Below are 19,335 nucleotides of genomic sequence, written 5' to 3' on the forward strand. Positions count from 1 at the left end.
AAGAAGAGAACCTCAAAGAAGTCACTGGTTTTGCTTTCAGTCAATTAGGAGTCGCCGTGGTTGTATAACTGATTCTCTGAGAAAAGCACCAGATGAAACTCAAACGTTTTAAAGTAAAATAGTGACTAACTACAGAGCACACAGATCCACACCCTTATCCATCTGCTCAAGGTCAAATAGCCAGCAATTCTCTAGAAGGACTCTACTAATATTTTGGATTTATTACCACAATAACTAAAATTATCAAGCAGGGAAAAACATGTAATCAAATAAGAGAATGGCAGCCTGAGTAAAGTTCTCTCTCTCTTTCTCTAACTCTTTTTTTTTCTTTCTTTCTTCCCTTTTTTTCCCCCCTGAGTAAAGTTTGATTACTACAACGTCCAATTTTCTGTCAACCCACACTGCAGAGACACAAGGAACAACACCGTTTTGGCTCCCATGTTTCACACAAGAACTCTTACGAAATATTTCAGAAAAATAAGTTTTAATCCTCCCCTTCCTCCACTTCCTCACCCTGGTTAATCTGTAAAGTAACATGATTAGCAACTCTCTTTGCTGTTAGCAACTATATGCACACAATCACATAGATGATTATTCTCCAAATACTTTTTGGTGAGATATTTCAAATACCTTCTTGGAAAAAGGCACCTCAGAAGCCACAGTGATCTCGCTCTTGCTCCTTTCAATGGTTACAACCCCTCCACCAAGACTCCCAGCTTTTCCATTCACTGATTGTCTCTTGAAGAAAATGCTTACAGTTGGCAGCATCCAGGATTCCATCTTCTATTGGGTGGGTGCACTCAAGGGTAAACTTCAGAACTCCCTTCTTTCCCCCTCTCCTCCTTCACCACAAGCTTTTCCAAGGATACAATGGCAGCAGCAGAGGCAAAAAGGAAGTTCCCTTCTGTATGAGCTTTTACGCACCTCTAGCCTCACTGGCAGCCGCTCTCCTCTCCTTCCTCTCCCACTCCTTCCTCCTGTATCTGCACCACCATGGGTGTAGCTTGTACAACCAGCTCCTATACCATCCTGGGTGCCTCCACCACCCATCGGCTGCTGCTTCTCCTGCCCTTACTATCAGGGAACAAATAGCACCCTCTTGGACTTAAACCATCCACTTCAGATTTCCCTATAGGTGCCCAAGGTTGAAAAGAAATGACAATAGGGAACAAATTGATTGACTTTTAAGTGGACATAGGTGCAATATATTCTGTATTAAAGTTAATTTGAGTTTGTTGGTTTAATTAAGATAGGCATGTCTATCTCAATTAGCTCCCAACATTAAATATGACACTTTTATTCTACAAAGGTTTCCTGAAGATCAAATAGGCTCTTGTTATCTCTTGCAATTTTTCAACAAAAGATGGTTTCAAATGATGGTTAAATTTGTCTTTCACTCTTAATGTCATAAAACAAACTGAGTGTGGCTGGGAGTGGGTAGGGAGAGGGTGATGGGGTTATATGGACATTGGGCAGGGGTATGTGCTATGGTGAGTGCTGTGAAGTGTGTAAACCTGGCGATTCACAGACCTGTACGCCTGGGGCTAATAATACATTATATATTTATAAAAAATAAAAAATATGTATAAAAAATCCCTCTGTCTCAAAGTTTTTATGGGTAATTGCTAAAATAGCTATCACAGTCTTTGGCAACCTCAAATTTACAGTTTTACTTGGATGAGAACTCAGATTGAATTCATTGGATATCTAAGTCTTTTCCAAATAGACAAAATACTGAATCTTTAATTACCAAACATAAAGTTTACTTGCTTTTGGTTTCCTATTGATGAGGGAACAGAAGGCTGGCTGAGGACCAAGCAAAAGCTGACAACTGACAACCTTCTCCTACTCCCACTCCTGGGTGGGACATATTATGACATTCTTTGGGAATCTCCCAACTATCTTACTGTTAATACCTTGTTAGAGGGGAAAATGGCCTTGACAATGGCAAGGCCTCAAGGCCTTGTAGGTCCTCTTTAGCATATGAAAGTTCTATTGAAAACTCCCTTTTCCTTCTCCACCCTAATGGTACATAACCTGCCAGGCCTCACAACCCTGGGGCAGCAACCCTTTCTGCCCACAGGTCCTGTCCCCATGCTATAAACCACCATTTTGCACCAAAGATGTCTCAAGAATTCTTTCTTGGTCATCGGCTCTGGACATCACCCCACTGAACCTTACCTATATTCTAGAACTTCATCACTATTGTATAGAAGCTGAGGATACTTGGGTCTATTGGTAAACATACTTGATGCTTTATCAAAAGATTGTACCACAGAAAAACATATTTTTACAAAATAGAAAATGTATCCATAAATTTCAGATCTTAAGAACTCCAGTGTAACACACAGCTCACAACTGGTTACTACTTAGTTTTCATTAGACACTAAGGTTTCTAAGTGTTAAAATTCTGCTAAATGTAATTAAGAATGATGGAGATAATGAAAGTAACTCTGCAGGGGGAAGATGTGATTTTGATGAGAAAAATATAAGGAATGGGAATTCATTTTGTTTGGGGGGAGGTAATTTTTTTCCTAAAATAAGACTGGTAGTTTAGAGAGAAAGGCTTAGGCCAAATATGAATGAGAAAAAAAGAAAAAAAAAAGCTATAGAAGAATTGTGAAGAAAAATCATTGGAAAAGAATTTTATGTGTGGTCAGGACTAATGTTGAAATAAATAGATTATAAAGGTACACTGGCAAATGATTAAAATTCTGCTTACTCTGTGAGAAAAAGACACTGTTTTCTTGGATCATTGTTTTGGACTTTAAAAGAAATTGTAAACGAAGTTGTTTTATTTTCCCCACCCAGAAGACCAAATTTTGTTTTGTCTTTATGGGGTCTCCAGTTACCTAAGAGAGTTAAAACTTCTCAATATTAAAAGAGCTAAATTTTGAGAACAACTATGTAACCCTACCTAATTGTCTTTGGAATCACTTATTATCACCTTGGGGAGATAAATAATTCAGTTTTAAGGTTTTATTTGTTTTGGGGTGGTTTTTTTTTTTTGCTTTTTTTGTTTTGTTTTGTTTTACAAAGAAGTTACTTTATTTCTAACAAACATAAAGAGATCAAAAATTAGAGTACAAGAGTCACTACCCAAGTTTCAAAGAGACCTACGTACAACTTTCTGAATATACCAAGCCTTTCCATGCCCCATCTATGCTGTTTCCTCTTCTTATATACCATGTACACCTGGTTAATGCCTACTTGGTTTTTTTGTTTTGTTTTGTTTTGTTTATTTCTTTTCAGCGTAATGGTATTCATTGTTATTTTTTAATTAATTAATTTATATTTTGAAATATCATTGATCCCAAGAAAACTCCCACATGGTCAGAGTACTACTATTTTTTCTTTTTCTTTCTTTTATTTATTTTCAACATAACAGTATTCATTATTTTTGCACCACACCCAGTGCTCCATGCAATCTGTGCCCTCTCTTAATACGCACCACTTGGTTCCCCCAACCTCCCACACCCCGCCCCTTCAAAATCCTCAGATTGTTTTTCAAAGTCCATAGTCTCTCATCATTCAACTCCCCTTCCAATTTCCCTCAACTCCCTTCTCTTCTCCATTTCCCCTTATCATCCATGCTATTTGTTATACTACACAGATAAGTGAAAACATATGATAATTGACTTTCTCTGCTTGACTTATTTCACTCCGCATAATCTCTTCCAGTCCCTTCCATGTTGCTACAAAAGTTGGGTAGTCGTCCTTTCTGATGGAGGCATAATACTCCATAGTGTATATGGACCACATCTTCCTTATCCATTCATCCGTTGAAGGGCATCTTGCTTCTTTCCACAGTTGGCGACCATGGCCATTGCTGCTATAAACATTGGGGTACAGATGGCCCTTCTTTTCACTACATCTGTATCTTTAGGGTAAATACCCAGTAGTGTAATTTCAGGGTCATAGGGAAGCTCTATTTTTAATTTCTTGAGGAGTCTCCACACTGTTCACCAAAGTGGCTGCACTAAGTTGCATTCTCACCAACAGTGTCAGAGGGCTCCCCTTTCTCCACATCCTCTCCAACACATGTTGTTCCTGTCTTGCTAATTTTGGCCATTCTAACTGTTGTAAGGTGGTATCTCAATGTGGTTTTAATTTGAGACCACGAATCACTAAGGAAATGTTGAAAAACAAAAATAAAACTGGGGGCATCACGTTACCTGATTTCAAGCTTTACTACAAAACTCTGATCACCAAGACAGCATGGTACTGGCATAAAAACAGACACATAGACCAGTGGAACAGAGTATAGAGTCCAGATATGGACCCTCAACTCTGTGGGCAATTAATCTTCGACAAAACAGGAAATATATCCTGTGGAAAAAAGACAGTTTCTTCAATAAATGGTGCTGGGAAAACTGGGCAGCTATATGTAGAAGAATGAAACTCAACCATTCTCTACACCATACACAAAGATAAACTCGAAATGGATAAAAGACCACAATGTGAGACAGGAATCCATCAGAATCCTAGAGGAGAACAGAGGCAGTAATCTCTTTGATATCAGCCACAGCAACTTCTTTCAAGATATGTCTCCAAAGGCAAAGGAAACAAAAGCGAAAATAAACTTTTGGGACTTCATCAAAATCAAAACCTTCTGCACAGCAAAGGAAACAGTCAAGAAAACAAAGAGGCAACCCATGGATTGGGAGAAGATATTTGCAAATGACAGTACAGACAAAAGGTTGATATCCAGGATCTATAATGAACTCCTCAAACTCAACACACACAAAACAGACAATCATATCAAAAAATGGGCAGAAGATATGAACAGACACTTCTCCAATGAAGACATACAAATGGCTATCAGACACATGAAAAAATGTTCATCATCACTAGCCATCAGGGAGATTCAAATTAAAACCAGTTTAAAAAGTTTTATAATGATGCATAATCCTATTTAGGCATGTGCTTTAAAACTTTCTGAGGGTTTTAACAAAGTCCCCCAAAGAATTGTAAATGAAGACTTTTATTTTACTAATTAGGTTTGTTTAATTGCTATGTTAAATTACATGGGAATCATTGTCAAACAACTGATGATAAGCCTTAGGTTATATTGTAGGGGTAAATGCTTTGACTGTTTGAGAAACTGTATGAAATCCCAAAAGTTTTCATATGTCCTGGTATAAAGTCATCACTGGATATTCTGATTATGAAAATGCTATGTAGCAGAAAGAACTGGGTTTCCTTGTCAACTGCCTTATAATGAACTCTCCTGTTATCATGAACTCTCATCAGATCTTTAACCATGTCCATTTTTGAGTCTTTTGTCATTTATAGTTATTATCTTGATGCTCTTACAAAATGTGTTTTGTCTTCAAGATGACTCATGAAATGAACTTTTGGCAAATACAGGCATCTGGTATCTTTAAGGTCATAAAACTAAAGAAAACTAAAATTTCCAGAGCTAATGGGGAATGAAACTGCATTTAAAAGAGATTAAGAATTAATAATATGGGACTAAATAAATTGAGAAAAATGGCCATATTTTTTATGAGTCTTGTTTGAAACATTGCTGGTTCTCTAATGTTAGCTCTTCCAGATTAAGGAAACTTTTCATAAGAGATCCATGATATACAGAAATATGATAAAATGTTCTTTTGAGAACAACTTGAAGCATTTTTTCTATTCTCCCTACCTGAACCCTCTGAAATTCAGAAACTCTATTGAGTATCCTTTCTTTAATGCAAATTATAATTTTTACCATAAGTTCCATAAGAACCTGTTCTACTTGTCCCAGGCCACCATTGGAAACACTGGTTATTTTACTAAGGCTTTGACTGGAATGTCATATTTGAGAGAGACATGCATAGACTCAGATATGACCAGACAGCTTTAAGAACTAAGGTTGACTTTATAGAGCCAAAAAATTCCCTTGGAAATGCAATCTGGCACCCCACTCACAGAGTTCCCAGCAGCCTCACTAGATGAGTAAAGAATGTTCCTTCCTGGCAGGTATAGGAACCTCAGGATATTTGGGGGAACCTCAAGAAGTGGAATTTGCCCAAATCTACAGGAATTGCAGGTATGTCTGATGGCTAGTATTTAGCTTGGTTTATGACCATTAAGAGTGGGTTAGTATAAGAATAGCCATCTTGAAGGCTGGGAAGCCATTTTTACTGAGCATCCCTAACCAGCCCACATGGCGTACGTGACTTCAGACAAGAAAAAGTAGCTAAACCCTAAGAAAACAACTTAATCATATACCACCAGGGTGGTTTGGTGGTGGTCCCACAGGGACCAAACTTTACCCAATAAATAAATAAATAAATAAATAAATAAATAAATAAATAACTTGCAGAGATCACAACCCTGGAGACAGGAATCTTCCTTGGTTTGCAAATGTCCTGGTGATTTACAACAAAAAGGCCATCTCTTCAATGGCCCAATTTCCAGAGACAAATGGCTCAGTGCCTTGAGGTCAAAGATCGCCCTCCCCACCACAAAACTGTGGGAGGCTGAGGCAGAAGGAAATGTAGTTAAGGTGAAAGTTCTTCTAAACCTAAATCTCACTTAACAGCCAGGGTGATGCAGGAGTGGCAAAAGGTTAAACAAAGTTAGCCTGTCAAAGTGGGGTGCAAGATATGTATGTAGCTATGAAGAAGTGCCTTGAAAATGCTATATAAAGCCTTGGCTTTGAGTGCTCGGGGTCCTTGTTGAAACCCGCTGTGCCGGGGGGATACTTGGACCCCAGCTAGCTGGAAATAAACCTCGCTGTGTGACTTGCATTATTGAGAGTGTTCTCTGTCTAATTGAGGGGTGGTCGGCTCCGTACCCTAACAGCCTCAAAAGGCATTAAAATTGTTCAATCTAGGGACGCCTAGGTGGCTCAGTCAGTTAAGTGGCTGCATTTGACTCAGATATTGATCCCAGGGTTCTGGGATCAAGTCCTATATCGGGCTCCTTGCTCAGCGGGAAGACTGCTTTGCTTCTCCCTCTGCCTTCTCTGCCTGCTGCTCCCCGTGCTGTTCTCTCTCTCTCTCCCTGACAAATAAATAAATAAAATCTTTTTAAAAAAACTTTCAAAAATTGTTCAATCTAGAGATTCCTTATCAAAAGCTCCAACAATGCAAATTTTAAAAAGATCTATATGGTCAATCACTATCCTTGTGGAGCTTATTATATAAAGAAATAGACCAAGTTTGTTAAAACTGGACTTGCTTTACAAACAAATTAATCTTGATTTGGCTATCTTTGGTAAAATGAGACTGATTATAGAGAAAAATATGTTTTAATAACACATTTTTGTAGATATTAGATTTTAAATACCATTTATTATAACCTAGTCGAGATACTAAATGCTTCCTGAAATATCTGGCTATGACTCTCCAAACTAAGGTTTCCAATCTTTTGTCATTCTTTCAGCTTGAAGTCAATCAAAACCAAAACTGGGAGGAGGTGCAAGATGGAGGAGAAGTAGGAGACCTAATTCAACAGGTCTCCTGAAGACCCATGAAATGAGCTAGTTATCTACCAGAACACTGAACACCCATGACTGTTGGGTCGGAGATTCCAGGAATACAGGAGGAACAATAGAAATGACCACTGGGGCCGCAATCTTCCAGTCCCCTCCCCCCCTTCCTTAACCCTAGACTCTCCCACCAAAAGGTCATGTCTCCATAGGTAACCCGATACCTATTCAGGAAACAGGAGTATCAGGAGCCCTCACCCCATACCTTCTGATCACCAAATATGGATGTGAGCCCATGCCCTACCTTGGCCTGATAAAAGACCCCATCAACTCCCTCCCAGTGCGAATTCCCCCAGCCCCTTTCTGGAGTCGAGGAACCTCACCCAAGGGTGCCCACCTCCTCCCGGCATGACTTTCCTGGCTCCCTTTCTCCTGAGCCCTGAAACTTCACAAGAGAATGCCTTTAATAAATCTTGCCTTGAGCCCACCTTGCCTGATGACGTGTTTATCTTGCCTATGAAACTTTACAATGACGTCAGCCTGAAATGTAAGATTATACACTTCTGGATCTCTACAGGGGCAGAGAATCATCAGTGGAGAGGTACAGAGGAGTTGGGAACACAAGGACTGATATCAGAGGATAAACAGAAGGGGGAGGGAGCCACCAGAAGTGGGCCATTGGAAAGCAATACCCCAATATGAAAGTGTCCTGTGGTTGGGGACCAGCAATAGCTTAGAGAGCAGTGGCTGTGAGACAAGAAGGGACTGATAACAGCACTCAAACAGAACCAAGGGACTTAAGGGACAAGTGCTCATACAAGATAGCCACAGGTGCAGACCTAAGCCCAAGGTCCAGGAAGGCCATAGCATAGGCTCCAGTTGGCAGTGCCTGGGTCTGTGGCCACCACAGTCCCCTCTGCTGTCTCCACTGCCACTGGGGCTGAGCGCATCCAGGGTGGGCTCCAGTCCGCAGTCCCAGGAACCACAGCTGCCAGGACCAGGCTTGCCCAGACCAGTCTCACTCACAGTTTTGGTGGCACAGGGGTACAAAGACAAGCAGGGGCTTCAGGCAACCACTGATATGGTGGCTGGTGGTGTGCACAGCCCATGGGAGGTTGTGGTGTTCAAGAGAGTTTGAGAGGGGTAGTCTGTGTTCTGAACAATTCAGATGGGAGCAGACTGAGTCTTCTCTCTGAGGCAGAGGTCTTGGTGCAGACAGTTTGCTTTGACCCTCTGAAAAGGTGCAAAAAGCCACCAAAGAACAAAAACCTCCAGAGAACAAAAACCTGAAAAACCAGTTTCCACAGACCCCAGCCCCTTGATAAATGGCAGGGCAACTCAGCCCAAGTCTGATTGACTGAAAATCAATGCAGCAGACACCTCCCCCAGAAGACAAGAAAAGAACAAGAGAAAAACAACAACCACAGGGCCACCACGAAACTGTAAAACCCCAACATCATGGGAAAACAATATAGTAAGCTCATCATTCTTGTTTTTATTTTTATTTTTTTTTACCTACTTGCCATTTCAACTAGATATTTAATAGACCATATTCCATAGTAACTTTTTGAACTTTTTTTTATACATATACTTTTGTTTCTTTCCCTTTTTTTTTTCTTTTTATACATTCAAGCTTCAAGGTAATCCTTTTTCCCTACTCAATACTACCCGTATATATATATACACCAATTTTACTTTCCCTGTATCTCTGGAAAGACAGACCTCTAACAAATATAACAAGATATATCCAGGAAGAACTGAAATACCTTCCTCACCCACATCAAGGGCTTATACTTTTGTCTTAAACTTTTGTTGCTGTTTCTATGTGGGTTTTTTTGTACTTTACAAATCTTATTCTTGGAGTTCATTTTGTTGAGTTTTTCTTTCTTTTTTTTTTCCTTTTGTTAATCTTTTGTATGTTATAAATCTTACTCATTTGGCTCATTTTGTCTGGGTTTCTTTTTTTTCTCTTTCCTCTTTTTTCTTTCTTTTTGGTGGTGACTTCTGATTATTCTGAAACTTTCCAGGGTGCACCTTGCCTGGATCATGGTTGATATTTTCAGCTATGCATTCCCTCAACCACCTCTCACCAAAAGAGTAGGAGGAGGGAGCCCTAACAGAGGAAAAATTCAGAGGCTATGACCTCTGCCACAGGACATAAGCAAGAGGGTGGAAATAGAATTCAGGGCAACAGTTATCCAGACAACAGCTAGGCTGGAGAAAACCATTAGTGGCAACATAGAATCCCTAAGGGCAGAAGTGAGAGCTAAATTGAAAGAACTTTAAAATGCTATCAGTGGGATCCAATCTAATCTGAATACTCTAACAGCTAGGGTACCTGAAGCAGAAGATCAAATTAGTGACCTAGAAGACAAAGTGTTAGGAAAGAGGGATCAGGAGGCCTGGAACAAACACCTTAGAAGCCATGAAAACAGAATTAGGGAAATAAATAATACCACGAAATGTTCCAATGTCAGAATTGTTGGGATCCCTGAGCGGGTGGACAGAGAGAGGACTAGAAGATGTTTGAGTAAATCCTAGCTGATAATTTCTTTATTTGGGGAATGGAACAAGAGTTCATGTCCTGGATGCGGAGAGGATACCCCCCAGATCAATGAGAGTGGAAAGACCTCCAGGCATGAGATAGTAAAATTTGCAAATAGTAAATTTGGAGAAAATGTCTTTTTTTTTTTCAGTCTCCCAGGAAGATTCATTGTTTATGCACCACACCCAGTGCTCCATGCAATATGTTCCCTCCTTAATACCCACCATCAGACTCTCCCACCTCCCCAGCCTGTTCTCTTTCAAAACCCTCAGTTTAATTCTCAGAGTCCACAGTCTCTCATGGTTCATCTCCCTCTCTGATTTGTCCCAATTCACTTTTCCTTTCCTTCTCCTAATGTCCTCCATGTTATTCCTTATACTCCACAAATAAGTGAAACCATATGATAATTGACTTTCTCTACTTGACTTATTTCACTCAGCATAATCTCCTCCAGTCCTGTCCATGTTGATACAAAGATAGGTATTCACCATTTCTGATGAAGGCATGATACACCATTGTATATAGGGACCATATCTTCTTAAACCATTCATCTATTGAAGGGCATCTTGTCTCTTTCCAGAGTTGGCTGACTGTGGCTATGACTGTTACGGACATTGAGGTACAGATCGCCCTTCTTTTCACTACATCAGTATCTTTGAGGTAAATACCCAGTAGTGCAATTGCAGGGTCATAAGGAAGCTCTATTTTTAATTTCTTTAAGAATCTCCACACTGTTATCCAAAGTGGTTGCACCAACTTGCATTCCCACAAACAGTGGCAGAGGGTTCCGCTTTCTCCCCATCCTCTCCAACACACGTTACTGTCTTCTTAATTTTGGCCATTCTAACTGGTATAAGGTGGTATCTCAATGTAGTTTTGCTTTGAATCTCCCTGATGGCTAGTGATGAACATTTTTTCATGTATCTGTTAGCCATTTGTATATCTTCTTTGGAGAAGTGTCTGTTCATTTCTTCTGCCCATTTTTTGACATGACTATCTGTTTTGTGGGTGTTGAGTTTGAGGAGTTCTTTATAGATCTTGGATACCTTTGTCTGGAGTGTCATTTGCAAATATCTTCTCCCATTCTGTGGGTTGCCTCTTTGTTTAGTTGACTGTATCCTTTGCTCTGCAGAAGCTTTTAATCTTGAAGGAGACCCAAAAATTCATTTTCAATTTTGTTTCTTTTGCCTTTGGAGACATGACTTGAAAGAAGTTGCTGTGGCCAGCATCAAAGAGTGTATTGCCTATGATCTCCTCTACAGTTTTAATAGATTCCTACTTCACGTTGAGTTCTTTTATCCATTCCAAGTTTATCTTTGTGTATGGTGTAAGACAATGGTCGAGTTTCATTCTTCTATACTTATTTGTCCAATTTTCTCAGCACCAAGTATTGAAGAGACTATTTTTTTTCCACTGGATATTTTTCCTGCTTTGTCGAGAATTAGTTAACCATAGACTTGCAAATCCGTATCTGGGCTCTCTACTCTGTTCCACTAGTCTATGTGTCTGTTTTTGAGCCAGTACCATGCTGTCTTGGTGATCACAGCTTGTAGTAAAACTTGAAATCCCATGATGTGATGGCCCCAGCTTTGTTTTTCTTTTTCAACATTTCCCTACAATCCAGGGCCTTTTCTGTTTCTATACAAATTTTCAAATTGTTTGTTCCAGCACTTTGAAAAATGCCAATAGAATTTTGATTGGAATAGCATTGAAAGTATAGATTGCTCTGGGCAGTATTGTCGGGAGCCACGCTGGCAGAATAAGAACAAAATGGTGCAAGCGCTTTTGAGGAACTAGATGTGATTGGCTGACAGCTTATGTAAGAGGTGCATGAATACTGCGGGACCCTTAGGTGGTGGAAGGGAATGATCATGCGCGTGCTGCATGTAAGGGCTGCTTCTTTGTCATTGGCTGTTACAAACTGTATATATATGTGTGAACTTCCGTGTAGGGGAGGAGCGCGGGGCCCCGGGAGCGGTGGACCAGCACAGGTTCCCGGCGCTGCGGCGCGGTGCACGCGGCGGAGACCCCCGGGGCCCCAGACGGGGCTGCTTCCAGCGGGGCGTCCCAGGGACAGGGCTGCCCCCAGACCGCGGTGCAGGAGAGCACAATAAAGAAGCTTGCCACCCTGTGTGCCCCCGGGTCGTTCTTGATGGTGAGAGCGACACGTGGTGCCGAAACCCAGGAACGCTTACATGGCGGGAGGACACACGGGAGCTAGGCAACAATAAGGTAAGAGTGCACCCATTTCTGTCTTGTGACAGGGAAGTTCCTTAGGGACGAGAAGAGTAAAGGTTTCCAGAATGGGAAACGAGATGGTTAGGTATAGAATGGAGGGGCCGTTAAGGGACCTTCTTAAGGCAAATGGCACACCCTTGAAAGTGAAAACGGCCCGCTCATTTTTAAGAGAGGTGGAGGAGGTCGCTCCCTGGTTCCTAGAGGAGGGGCTGCTGAATATTCCGCAATGGGAGCATTTAGGGGAAGATCTCAGGCGCAGTCCAAATATCACACCTGGAATTCTTGCCGTGTGGTCTTTGGTGAGGGTCTGCTTACAATCTACATGAGAGCCCTTAAGGCAAGCAGTGCAACAGGGAGAGGAAGTTTTTGAGCAGGTGAAGGAGGAGTCCCATAAAGGGTCTTCACGAGACTCTGATTCCGAAAGTGAAAGCTCAGAAGGGCTCTCGGACAGTGAGCTAAATGACATAGAAGAAAAGGAGAAAAATAGAAGGGAGGAATCACAAGGTCTACAGGCCTTAGAGGAGCTTAAAAAACAGCTTGAGAAAAAAGAGGAAGCACTAAGAAAGGCCATGGCGGAGTTAAAATTGCAAGAGGAAGCTGTGGCGCAGTTAAAATTAAAAGTGGAAGCTACAGCGATGGTGGACCCTACTTTTCCGCATCCCGGCCCAACCGCTCCACCTTATGAGTGGCCTCCACCTTATAGATCTAGCTGTTCCAGAACTTGCCATTGTCCAACTTGCACTGCTCAAAACTGGAGGGAGGTTCTTGGTCCAGAAAGGGGGTTTTTCCCCATTATGGAGGATCAGAATCAACAGAGATATCACCAACCTCTGGACTTTAAACTAGTAAAGCAATTAAAGGAGGCAGTCATGTCTTATGGGCCCCAGGCTGCCTTTACTGTGTCCCTGATAGAAACTATAGGGAGCCTTTTCCTCACTCCTGAGGACTGGGGCAACCTAGCTAAAGCGGTTTTGACCGGAGGTCAATATTTGGAGTGGAAGATACAAAATCAGGATAACTGTCAGGACACAGCGCGGAGAAATACAGCCGCAGGTAATCCTCAATGGAACATAGACATGTTAACAGGCACAGGACAATACCTCGGATCCCATGCACAGAGCAATTATCCACCTGGAGTGTATCAGCAGGTAGCAACTGCAGCTTTAAGGGCTTGGAAGACTCTGCGGGGGGCAGGAGACTTACAGGGGCAACTGTCCAAGGTGATACAAGGACCAAATGAACCTTATGCAGACGTTGTGGACAGATTAATGCAAACAGCAGGCAGAATGTTCGGGGACGCGGACGCAGCTATGCCATTGGTCAAGCAGCTAGCCTTTGAGAATGCTAATAAATGGTGCAGAGAAGCCATTAGGCCTTGGAGGGCGAAGGATTTGTCAGCGTATATTAAAGTCTGCAGAGACATCTCGGGACCAATGGTCCAAGGTCAAGTTATGGCCGCCGCCTTCGCACAGGCCTTACAAGGCCCTGGGGGGACTCGTCCCGAAGGGTGCTTCCTGTGTGGCCAGGAAGGCCATCTGAAAAGGGATTGCCCAAAACGAGGGACCCAAGCGGGGGGACAGAAACAGCCGCAGCCAGTTAAGTTTGTAAGGCCAGAAGGAGCACCCTTGGCTAAACTGCAGGGAGGCCCTAAACCGCAACTTTGCCCGAGGTGCAGAAAAGGAAATCACTGGGCTAGCGAATGTCGCTCTGTGGCTGATATTGAAGGAAACGTCCTTCCCACAAATAATTGGGGAAATGCAAAAAACGGGAAGCAGGGCCCGTCCCCCCGGGGCCCGAATCAAATGTACGGGGCGGTTATGACGCTGCCACAAGTGCCGAGACAATTGTACCCACCGACAGGCCCAGAAGAGCCACCTCAGGCTCAGCAGGAATTGACATCTGTGCCGCCACCAGATTGGTCTTAACCCCAGAAATGGGAGTGCAGGCACTGCCCTCCGACTTTCACGGGGGCCCACCGGAGGGCACAGTAGGACTACTTCTAGGCAGAAGCTCTTCCACCCTGCGAGGCCTTATTGTCCACCCTGGGGTGATCGATCCAGATTTTACAGGGGAGGTAAAAATCCTAGTGTCATCCCCAAAGGGCATCTCAGTTATCAATCCAGGGGATAGAATTGCTCAAGTTTTGATACTGCCTAGTAAACATGACAATTATGAATCTACAGGCAGGCAAAGGAGTGGAGGGTTCGGATCAACAGGGACTTCTCTAGCCTGTTTAACAATGGACATGAAAGATAGGCCTATGACATTTCTAAAAATAAGAGGAAAACAATTCTGGGGACTATTGGATACAGGAGCAGATAAGAGTATAATAAATCTAGCAGATTGGCCAAAACAATGGGCACTCGTTAAGGCCAACCAAACTCTGAGAGGGTTAGGAGTAGCTACCAGCCCAGATATCAGTGCCTCCTCACTAGATTGGGAGGATGAGGAAGGCCATAAGGGAGTTTTTCAGCCCTATGTATGTTCTCTCCCAATAACCCTCTGGGGACGAGATATACTTGGACAAATGGATGTTGTATTAACCACAGAAAGAATTTATAGTGACAACGCTAGAAATATGATGAAAGCCATGGGCTATAAACCTGGTCACAGCCTGGGCCCAAAAGGGCAGGGGACTCCTGAACCAACCCCCATGGGAGGCCAGGGTTTTTCCCAGTGGCCACTGAGGCAATAAAGATTGAATGGAAGGATGACACACCACGATGGGTGCCTCAGTGGCCATTTACAAAAGAAAAATTAACAGCTGCAAAACATTTGGTTGAGGAACAGCTTAAAGCTGGGCACTTACGTGAATCAGTATCTCCCTGGAATACCCCCGTATTTGTTATAAATAAAAAATCAGGAAAATGGAGATTATTACATGATTTAAGACGAATAAATAGCCAGATGCAAATAATGGGACCCATCCAACTGGGTCTCCCAGTTGTCACTGCCTTGCCTAAAGATTGGCCTTCTATAGTAATTGATATCAAGGATTGTTTCTTTTCCATACCCCTACATCAAGATGACACAAAAAGATTTGCTTTTACCTTGCCGGCCATCAATCATACTGAGCCTGATCGCAGATATGAGTGGACAGTGCTCCCTCAAGGTATGGCCAATAGTCCGACCATGTGTCAGATATATGTCAGCAGGGCTCTAAAGCCATTCCGAAATGCGTTCCCAAATGTTTACTGTTATCACTATATGGATGATATTCTAATTTGTGGTAATGATGCGCAGACTCTCCCAGCTGCGCTGACCTATTTACAGCAACAATTGGCTATATGGGGGTTAACAATCTCCCCAGAAAAAATTCAAATGGGAAATTTAAAGGAATACCTAGGCTTACAAGTCTCCAATTCTATAGTAACACCACAGAGAATGCATATCCGTAAAGACCAGCTCAAAACATTAAATAATTTTCAAAAACTTCTAGGAGATATTAACTGGATACGACCATACTTAAAAATAACTACATCAGAGTTGAAGCCATTATTTGAAATCCTGCCTGGGGACCCTAAATTGGATTCTCCAAGAGCACTCACCCCGAATGCCATCAAAGCTTTACAGTTAGTTGAAAATAGGTTAGCCCTAACGACAGCAGACAGATGTGATCTAGAAAAACCTGTATATGCCATAGTCATCCCATCCCCGGGATCGCCTATGGGAGTGTTATGGCAAGGAGGACCCCTACAGTGGATTTATTTACCACACAACCTTACCCGGATCATTACCCCTTACACCACTGCGGTGGCTACTGTAGCTAACAAAGTCCTTAAGGCAAGCATACGAATTCTCGGAAGGCTGCCTGACATATGTGTAGTCCCTTATGACAAGAACCAGCTAGACATCCTTACAAACACTGTCGATGATTGGGCCATTGTAACAACCTCCTATCCTGTCAGATTTGATAACCATTACCCATCACACCCATTAATTGATTTTTGTAAGGATACCCAACTCATTTGGCCAAAGACATGCAGGCTAGAACCCTTAGCTGGTGCCACCACAATATTCACTGACGGCAGTAAGCAAGGAATGGGTGCTTACGTCATTAATGGACAAGTTACATCTGTGGTGGTACCTGCAAACTCAGCCCAACGAACTGAATTGCTAATGGTCATCACAGTCTTACAAAGATTTGGTGATCAACCCATCAATATAATCTCAGACAGTAAATATGCAGTTGCCACCACTCGGCTGATAGAAACAGCCATTATCTCCACCAATCAATCACCTATCTCTTCTTTGCTGACAAGTTTACAGGAGGCAGTGTTGGCTAGGCACGCACCCTTCTACATTGGACATATTAGAGCTCATTCAGAAATGCCAGGGTCTATGGCAGAAGGAAATAAAATAGCCGATGCTAATGCAAAATTTGATTTCTGTGGGACAATAGAAGAGGCTAGAGAATATCATAAAAAATGGCATGTGAACTCCCTAACCCTAAAAACGCGATTTAATATTTCAAGAGCAGACGCACGTGATATAGTGAAAGGATGTGGTAATTGCACTGTGCACCTTCCTACACCCTCCTTAGGAGTAAACCCAAAAGGCTTGTTGCCTAATCATCTTTGGCAGATGGATGTAACTCACATGCCATCCTTTGGTCAGCAACAATATTTACACTTAAGTGTTGACACCTGCTCTGGAATAATCAGTGCAACCCCCCTAAGGGGTGAAAATGCAAAGAATGTGATGACCCATTGCTTGCGCAGTTTTGCATGCTGGGGAGTACCTAAAAACCTAAAAACAGATAACGCACCTGCTTACACCTCCAAAACTCTTAAGAGTTTTTTAGCATGCTACAATATTCAACATAGCACTGGAATACCATATAATCCACAAGGTCAAGGAGTGGTGGAGAGAGCCCACCTAACATTTAAAACAACCCTACAAAAAATAAAAAAAGGGGGAATAGGGGAGGACTACAACACACCTAATGATCTCACTAACCTAGTAACCTTCATTTTAAATTTTCTAACTCTGGACAAAGATGGCCTTTCCGCTGCAGAGCAACATTGGGGCCAGCAAAAAAAGATGCAAATGATGGTCAAATGGAAAGATATACTTACAGGCCTCTGGAGAGGCCCGGACCCGGTGCTCCGATGGCACCGAGGATCTCTCTGTGTTTTTCCTCAGGATGTGCCAACTCCAATCTGGGTGCCAGAGAGGCTCACGAGGATGGTGGTCATGGAGCCTGTGGACCCTGTGGATGATGATGATGATAAATCTACATCCCAACACCAAGACAACAGCGGAGCCAGTTCAGCTGTGGGCTCTCGTGAAAGCGTGGCCGTTCCCACTGCCCCTGACAAATGAATCAGATATTCTACAAGTGGACTCAAACAATTTGCCGGTGTTGCTTTGCCACAAACGAGACTTTGGGATCACCGCAGCCGTAATTGCAGCCATTGCAGCATCTACGGCTGCCGCAGCAATGGCGCTAACAACATCAGTACAAACTGCTGCAACTCTCAACAACGTCACAGGACTGGTGGCCGAGGCTCTCGCAACACAAGACCAAATCAATGGACATTTACATGCAGGGATTCTCATTGTAAATCAGAGAGTAGATCTAGTACAAGAACAGGTTGATATCCTGGGGTCATTATTGGCTGTTGGATGCATAAGGAACATGCCAGGACTCTGTGTTACCCCAGTAACTTATAGTAATTTAACTATTGCGGCAAATCTCTCCAAACAGCTGGGACATATGCTCAATGGTACCTGGAATCTCAAGTTCCAGAATTTAACCCGACAGTTGAGAGCCCAAATTGTCACCCTCAATGCCACTAAGGTGCCCATTGCCTCAGTCCAAGATTGGCTTAACATGCTGCAGCAATCAGTCTCGTTCCTCAAACAATGGGCTGGCCTGGGAGCTTTGGCCATCCTGCTAGTGATAGCCAATGTATTTATGATACGCTGGTTTTGTAGCCTCGGTCGTCGACAGTGTCGACAGCAACAAGATGGCTCTCGAGGCTGGTACCTCCCCCCCAAGTATGGCTAAGCATGCTAGACCGGTAGTCAAAGATGGGTAAGACTGATCCCACACCATAGCAACCTAAGACAGGGGCCCCTCGACCAGGAGGAGTACCCGATGACGGGTAAGCATGGGTAGTGAGGATCGGCAACCTAAGACAGGCACGGTCTCAGCCATCACATATAAATAAAATAAAAAAGGGGGAGCTGTCGGGAGCCACGCTGGCAGAATAAGAACAAAATGGCGCATGCGCTTTTGAGGAACTAGATGTGATTGGCTGACAGCTTATGTAAGAGGTGCATGAACACTGCGGGACCCTTAGATGGTGGAAGGGAATGATCATGCGCGTGCTGCATGTAAGGGCTGCTCATTGGCTGTTACAAACTGTATATATATGTGTGAACTTCCGTGTAGGGGAGGAGCGTGGGGCCGCGGGAGCGGTGGACCAGCACAGGTTCCCGGCGCTGCGGCGCAGTGTTCGCGGCGGAGACCCCCGGGGCCCGGGACAGGGCTGCTTCGAGCGGGGCGTCCCAGGGACAGGGCTGCCCCCAGATCAAGGCGCAGGAGAGCGCAATAAAGAAGCTTGCCACCCTGTCTGCCCCCGGGTCGTTCTTGATGGTGAGAGCGACACAGTATAACATTTTAACAATGTTTATTCTTCCAATCCATGAACATGAAATGTTTTTGCATCTTTTTGTGGCTTCTTCAGTTTCTTTCATGAGTGTTCTATAGTTCTTCAAGTACAGATCCTTTACCTCTTTGTTTAGGTTTATTCCATGTAAAGTTATCATGTCATCTGCAAAGAAAGAGAGCTTGACTTCTTCTTTGCCAATTTGAATACCTTTTATTTCTTTTTTGTTGTCTGATTGCTGTTGCTAGAGCTTCTAGTACTGTATTGAACAATAGTGGCTAGAATGGGCATCCTTGTCGTGTCCCTGATCTCAATGGAAAGACTGTCAGTTTTTCCCCACTGAGAATGATATTTGCTGTGGGTTTTCCATAGACAGATTTTATGAAGTTGAGGAGTGTTCTCTCTATCCCCATAATCTGAAGAGTTTTAATCAGGAAGAGATGCTGTAATTTGTCGAATGCTTTTTCTGCATCATTTGAAAGGACAATGGGATTCGTCTCTTCTCTTGT

At 42.8% G+C, this 19,335-nt stretch overlaps 1 pseudogene; it reads right to left on the reverse strand.

Moving 5' to 3' along the window:
• Positions 1-484: 484 nt before the first annotated feature.
• LOC122899910 lies at positions 485-10,813 on the reverse strand (annotated as a pseudogene).
• Between the last annotated feature and the right edge of the window lie 8,522 nt (positions 10,814-19,335).

This window comes from Neovison vison, chromosome 1 (assembly GCF_020171115.1).
Source record: "Neovison vison isolate M4711 chromosome 1, ASM_NN_V1, whole genome shotgun sequence".
NCBI lineage: Eukaryota > Metazoa > Chordata > Mammalia > Carnivora > Mustelidae > Neogale > Neogale vison.